We start from the raw sequence: 6,394 nt of genomic DNA, 5'->3' as shown, positions 1-6,394 counted from the left end.
TCCAAGTATCAACTGTATCAATACCAAGACTGGTATAAAGCATTCAAGAGCTACATTTAAAGAAGTATGGAATACAATTTCAAATTAAATTAATTCATTTTCAAAATATAAGATTACATTTCAATTTAGTGACTATCATTTTCAAACCAATCCGTTCTTTAAGTCTGACGTCATTAGCCATGTCTGGGCCCAAACTCTGCTGCAGGTCCCAAAGTCAAACGATCACTGCAGCATTACTGAGAGTTGAAAAACTGTCTAAAATTCTTTCATCTGTAATAAAATGATCAGTGTGGCTGCTCTACAAGGTGTAACAATTAAGTAAAACATCCATGCATCCATGAAAACAGAAATTATGGAATTTATGGGGTTAGAAGTTAGCAGGGAGCTAGCTCGCTAGTTTCCATCATAACTTTTTAAAAAGTTAACGTGACGTAACGTTAACGGGTTCCCGATGGTTAAGGACAAATGCAATCGCATGGCAGGATTCTTTAAACGGACCAAACTTCAGTGAGGAGAACAACTGCAAAATAAGGTTAGTCATTAATATACTGGTGCATGGGCTGGGCTGTAGTTACATCGTAAGGTTTTAAAAACTGAGCTTTAAGATGAATAGCGGTAATAGAAACCGAGACAAGCCGACAGTGATCACTGACTGTTTTTAGGGGCGTGTGGAGATTAAGTAGAACAAGATACAAAGTATTAAAACATGTTAAAAACACAGCAGCCTTATTAAATGCAGAGTCATTCTTCACGTCATGACTTAAAGACTGGATACATTGGATTTCAAATTACGCTAATTCAAATTCAGTTTTAGAAGCTTTTATTCAAGTTGATATTTATGGATTGTCACTATTGATTTTATAAGCATAAGCAAACTAGTTTAAATATCTAAATTTGTTCATGGAGGAAGGCCTTTGAGGCCACGAGGACAGCCCAGATGAAGCCCATATCTGCAGTTTTCTCCACACCAGTAGCCAGCCACTGACTTTGGCTACTTTAACTCAACCATACAGCCACCTAGATGTTGCCAGATGTCACGTTGTGACATTTGTGCCATTTCTGGCCAGCAGCCCAGTCCTTGGGGTCACTCATGTCCAGCCCAGCCTGTGACTTGTAGACCACATGTGCAGCTTCACAGAACACTGGCCAGAGCCATAACTGCTGAAAGCGGGCCAGACACCGTGTGGGCAGGGTAGCCACAGTTACCATATTTGCTATAGCTGTGTAACTTTGTAGCAGTATCTCAATGTGTTAGTAAGTTTTAGTAGGAGGCTTCAAGGTGACTTCTAAATACTGTAATACCGGAGCGAATGCTATTTTTCTTAGAGAACAAAGACGACAGGCTGAGTGATCACTGTGGCAACATCAAGACACAGATGCTCATTTTTTCCAAGTCATTTCTATCGGTGCTGAACTGTGACTGCTGCCAACCAGACAGCATGATGCATTGCTCCTGCAGTGGATCTATGAGCCTTCTTGTTTGTTTTTATCTCTCAAGCTATCACCCTATACCCCTTCGATTTACTTTTTTCAGTATTCCTTTGTTTTTAGTTCCCTTTTTGGAGAGAACACCACCAGTAGGTATGAAATATTTTTCTCATTCTGAACTTTCTTCACCCAGTTTTTGTTAGACACTGTGTATTCACTCTGTATGTATCCTGTGTGTGTGTCACCTTTCCCCCACTTCCTGCTGCAGTTCGTCCAGTGTTGAGCTGGAGCCTCCACCTGTAGGGAGAACAGGGGATGGTGAGGTGCCAGGTTACAAATGCACCCAATGTCACTCTGTTCATTCTTCTCCCCTGCCCTCCTCCACAGACTGCACAGTGTCCTCTGCCTTCCCCATGTCTGCATACCTCACAGGCATCCTGCCCATTTCTATATCTCTAATCTTTTAACAGTATACCTAATACATGATATATGACACAATATGAGCTTAAAATACATGATTACTTTGTAAAAGTCGTGATTCACCGCTCACATTATGCTTCTAAGGAGCCAGACTTTCTCATCATTTTTTAAAGTGGTCTTAAAGCAATAGCTCTCCAGGCTTTTTACAGAGTGGCTCCTTTTTCAGGTGAGTCCTTGAACATGACCTTTTTAAGCCACCTACTTGCAACACGTCACTAAAACACAACACCAAAGATAACACAGTTTGACGGGCATAAAAGAATAGTTTTGCAACAACAAGGTGACTTTGATTCAGACCATTATGAATGCGTACAGCAGAGGTCAGGATGGAGGTACAACAGTGAGTGTCTCCAGCTATCTCTAAAACAAGGTGGAGGCTCTGTCATGGTGTAGACAGCATTTCAGCCAGTTGTGTTCAGGATCTTATCAAAACAGATGGAATAATAAATAGAGGAAAGTACCATTAGACTTTGATCCACCACGCAATACCATCTGGAAAACATCTGACTGGCAGCCACTTCGTTTTGTCAGCATGACAATGATCACACATTGCCAAACAGTAAAAGCATATGTGGATAGAAAAACACAATGGAACATGGTCAGTCATGGATTGGCCTCCCCAGAGCCAGTATTTCAACATCATAGAAGCAGTGTGGGATCAGAACCAAAAGTCATCCAAGAAGAGCTTTGAATGTCCTTCAAGAAGTCTGAAGAACTATTTCTGAGGACTACTTAAAAATGGTTAGAAAGCTGCCTAAGAGAGATCAGGCTGTGCTGAAGAATAAAGGGAGTCAGCGTTCAACAATAATCATTATTTAACTTTTACTTTATTATCGATTATCTTAATCAAGCAGCCTTTAACATTCTAATTAGCTGAATCTGCCATTGGCACCCTTCATATCAATTACAACGTAACTACTTCTGACTCAGCAGTGATAAATGGTATTTGTCCACATGACTCAAATTAGCCGGCAAAGACTTAAACAATTCCAAAAGCCGCTTCTCTGTTCCTTTTCGCAATGGCAAACACAAGGGCGCTGTCAGAGAACGCCGGATCGCTAAACGGTACGAGGTCATCTTCAAAAACCTCGGTATTTGAATTATTAAGAAGTTTGTAACTAACTTGCAACTGCCGAGAACCCCACCTAGAGACGGAGGAAGAGGAAAATAGAATAGAGAATACTTCAAAGGTTGGTTTGAACAGTGGAAAACCACTACCTAAGACACCCAGGGAGCTGAGGTCTGACCTGGAAGAGTCTGGTGTGCTGATTGCAACACTTACAATATGAAGCATGCTGAACCAAGAAGGGTTTTATAAGAAACAAAAGACACAAAATAAGGAACAATCAATCTTCGATTACTCAGACAAACCACAGTTCTTCTGGGCAAATGTTCCGTGGATGCCACAAACCAAAAGAAAGCTTAAAGCAATTTATCTACTGTGAAATGAAGCTTAGAAGGAGAGGAACACCTTAGACTGTTAACACATTTTAGCATGTCTAAACAAGGCTGATTTGCTGTCTCTTGAGCTCCACCACTGAGGTCTTGAAATTGGAGGATTAGCAGGAGGTTTTAGACCAAGATTTATTACCCAGTGTACACATCTGACACACAAAAACACCTGTGGAAACAGAAACAAAACCCGTTTCTGTTTAGGCTCACTGCTTCTCACATACAAAATTCCTTATAAAACATTCACAAAGCTGATCTTAAACACCTTGTTGCATTTACTGCAATGACCAGGAGAAGCTACTCAAGTCTAGCCTCAATTAATTTACAGAAAATAGACAAACCAATAAATTTACCAACAGCAAAATCTTAATTTCCTTCCAGCAGCGTGGTAATATGGTGATGTTTGCACATGAGACAAGACAGGTGCTGGTGGTGTGCCATCTGTGTTACTGTGTTTAGTCCACAACATTCAGTGACCCAGAAAACAGCAGCCTGCTGTGTGTATGAAAGACAGATAAAACGAACTGTGCTGTATTACTCTGTTATGCTAACAAGAGGTAATGTGCATATACTCAAGGGCATAGGTTTCCTTTGAGCAAGTTGAGGGGGGATTTGTGGCTCCTCCTTCCAGGCTGGGTCGCCTCCAGAATCTTTTTCATAGGGGTGGCCACATGTGGGCCACTAAACGCATTGGGCGGCACACCACAAAAACAGAATGTCCACCTTTATTATGCTGTTGTCAAATATAGGTTACGTGAGAAATATGGCAAAAAAGAGAAATGAAAGAATTTTATGCCTAGTTAATGTCCTACAATTAAAGTTGATATCTCTGAAAACAGATACATATGAAAAAGTTCCAGGAAGTCACAACCACTGCTTAAATGATTCTCAGCAGAGCTGAGCAGACGCAGGATTCATTCTCACAGAATGAAGTTAATTTTAAGAGCAAACTTGTTCAGGAAAGACAAATAAGTATGAGATCATGTAAGAATGGGAACTGTTGCCTGTCTCTATGTCGGCCCTGAGAAGCACCAATAATCTGTTCAGGGATTGGCACTAGCTCTACTGCAACCTTATTACATTATTACCAACAAAGGGCAGTCTTCCCAGAGGGGGCCACTGTGGCGAGTGCCCCCACAGGCCCCCCCTTGGAGGCTCCCCTGTTCCCAGGAAATTTATTTATGTATCTGTGTTTAATATTTGCAGACATGATTTACATCTTTTGTGTATGTTCGTGTTTACTGGTGTCCAGGCCTAACTGTCAGACACTGAAGTGTAGACAATGCTTGCAACTTTTGCTTTTTAAATGTGCAAGTAAGTTATCAACCAATGGATTTAAAGAGCTGTGCATGAAATGTGTAAGTGGGCTTTGCAAAAAGTCAATCAGCATTTCACACTTTTTAAGATACACCTTTACCATTTCCAGCCAGGCGCTGCTAATCAAATACGCTTGATTAACTGACCATCAGTTTGCTGGCCTGGAGCATCCGTGTGTGTTTGTTAACACAGTGTCACAGGGGTGGGTATCCAAGCAAGACCCATTGTGCAATGCTCAGAGCAGTTGCACAAAGCCTAAGGGCTATATCTAAGAATCTACAGGTCTCAGTTAGCATGTTAAATGTTAAAGTACAATTAGAAAAAGACTGAACAAGTATGGTTTGTTTAAAAAGGTTGCCAGGAAAAAGTTTTTTCTCTCTGAAAAGAACATGGCAGCATGGTTTAGCTTTGCACAGTTGCATCTTACACAACTGCAAGACTTCTGGAACAATGTCCTGTGGACAGAATTGACCAAAATAGAGATGTTTGGCCATAATACACAGCTCCATATTTGGAGGAAAAAACAAACAAATGCAGGATATCAGCACAAACACTTACTGCCAAGCACAGCGGTGCAGGGGTGATAATTTGGGCTTGTTTTGCAGCCACAGGGACTGGGCACCTCGCAGCCACGGAGTCAAACGTCAACTCCTCTGTATGCAAGAGTATCGTAGAGGAAGGCACAGACGCTTTACCGGAAAAACAGAAAATATCTACATCGGCGCTTGCTTCGGTTGCTTCCTACATCATAGATAAATTGGTGTGGTTTTGTTTCAGTTTTAAAACCACACCAACCAGACGATATTTTCCATGATACTGATGTTTAAAGTTGGTTATACAAAGAAAACAAACGATTTGTGACACTTGGTGGTTGTGAAATTGATATTGTTTAAGTCATTTTAAAATGTTATGTTTTTTAGGAGGCAAATAAAGAACATAAAATATCAACCCGCCCTCATTTTATCACGATTGTCACGTACAATTGCCACATTAAATATACTAGCAATTAAATATACTAAAGTTTCTGTACATTAAAAAAAGGAGCTGATTCTAAGGTTGTCAGGTTGGAAATAGAATAAATAATAATATAAAAAAATAAAAAGATAGAACTCTATTGCTATGACATATCTTTAAAAAGATAAATATAGCTCCTGCTGTGGTGGCAAGAATAAAATGCATTGTATTGTGCAGTTTGTTTGGGGGTAAACAGAAGAAGAACCGGGTACTTGGCATGAGCAGCTAAACAGTAACCACAATTGTTTTGTGGAAAAACACTGGCTAAAGATCCCACTGAACTACAAAGGTACATGTAAACCGAGCAAAGCCCCGTCTGAACAGATAGCCGTTCATTTATGACATGATGGTTATAGTGGCCTCACACCCTCATGTTTTGTGTTACACAGGGCGATTCTGTGCTGCTGTTGGACAGAGTGTGTTTATTGCCATGTTTATTACTGTTCCCAGCCCGATACCAAGTTGCTGACACTCATGCAAGCTCATGTGACCCTCTCAGAAAGCCTGGCACAGACAGTCAGCATGGAGGAATCTTTCAAATCCAGCAGAGGAGGCAAATCAGGAGGTGAAGTAAGGACACGGAGGCCTCCCTGACCCCTCGTTTACCACCACCAACACCACTATACCACTGGCATGCGTGGGTGTGTGGTGTTTACGTATGGCCGATTGCGTGTGTGTGGACAGCTGGTATTTGTTTGTGTTT

At 41.0% G+C, this 6,394-nt stretch overlaps 1 protein-coding gene across 1 annotated transcript in view; it reads right to left on the bottom strand.

Moving 5' to 3' along the window:
- LOC309712451 (uncharacterized protein) overlaps positions 1 to 6,394 on the bottom strand; it is a 79,791-nt gene that overhangs the window by 44,208 nt on the left and 29,189 nt on the right. The window lies entirely within an intron of this gene.

Source organism: Aulonocara stuartgranti (assembly GCF_965226115.1).
Source record: "Aulonocara stuartgranti genome assembly, chromosome: 8".
Classification (NCBI taxonomy): domain Eukaryota; kingdom Metazoa; phylum Chordata; class Actinopteri; order Cichliformes; family Cichlidae; genus Aulonocara; species Aulonocara stuartgranti.
This window is presented reverse-complemented; position numbering and strand designations above follow the sequence as displayed.